Raw genomic sequence first — 874 nt, 5'->3', positions numbered from 1 at the left:
TATAAAAAAATTTTAACAAGATAGTTTTTAATTATATGGATTAGCTACATGAATTACTTCGAATTACATTGATTACTCAGTATTATAAGTCAGTGATCTGGATTACATAAATTACTTCGAATTACCTGGATTAGAAGTGGAATACTCTCGATTATAGGTGGATTATCCTGTATTAAAACTGAATTACTGCGTCAAGTATAGATTACAAGTGAATTAAGGCGGAGTGTCTATCAAAGTTAAACACGCTGGATTACGGCGTATTACAAGTAGATTATTCCGAATTATATGGATTATAAATGATTTAAGGTGGATTGTCTGTATTAAAAGTGGATAACTCAATAATACTCTGTATTACAAGAGGTTTACTCAGGATTATATGAAAACCTATAGTAGATAAAGGCGGTGTGTCTGTATTACAAATTTATTTTTCTGTATCAAGGTGTTTAACAAGTGAATTACTATGAATAACATGGATTACAATTGGATTACACCGTATTGTATGTATTTCAACAGAGATTACGGCGTCTTTAAAGTGGACTAATGCGACAGTACATAGATTACAAGAGGATTACTCGGAGTTGTCTGTAGTATAAGTGCATTTTCTTTGAAATACACTGAATTACAAACAGATTACTCTTAATTATAGCGAAAACTAGAGGGTTAATACGGTGTGTCTATATTACAAGTTTATTACTCTAGATTGCATCGTTCTACAAGCTGATTAATCCGAATGATATGGAAAACTGCAAGTATATTATTGAGATTTGTCTGTATACGAGGGTAGTTCAATAAGTCCTTAGAATGACCAACAGATGACGCGCGAATCGCTCCAAATCATCTGTTTTCAGTCAGCACCACTCCCGACTAGATATAT

This window comes from Belonocnema kinseyi, chromosome 2 (assembly GCF_010883055.1).
Source record: "Belonocnema kinseyi isolate 2016_QV_RU_SX_M_011 chromosome 2, B_treatae_v1, whole genome shotgun sequence".
NCBI lineage: Eukaryota > Metazoa > Arthropoda > Insecta > Hymenoptera > Cynipidae > Belonocnema > Belonocnema kinseyi.
This window is presented reverse-complemented; position numbering follows the sequence as displayed.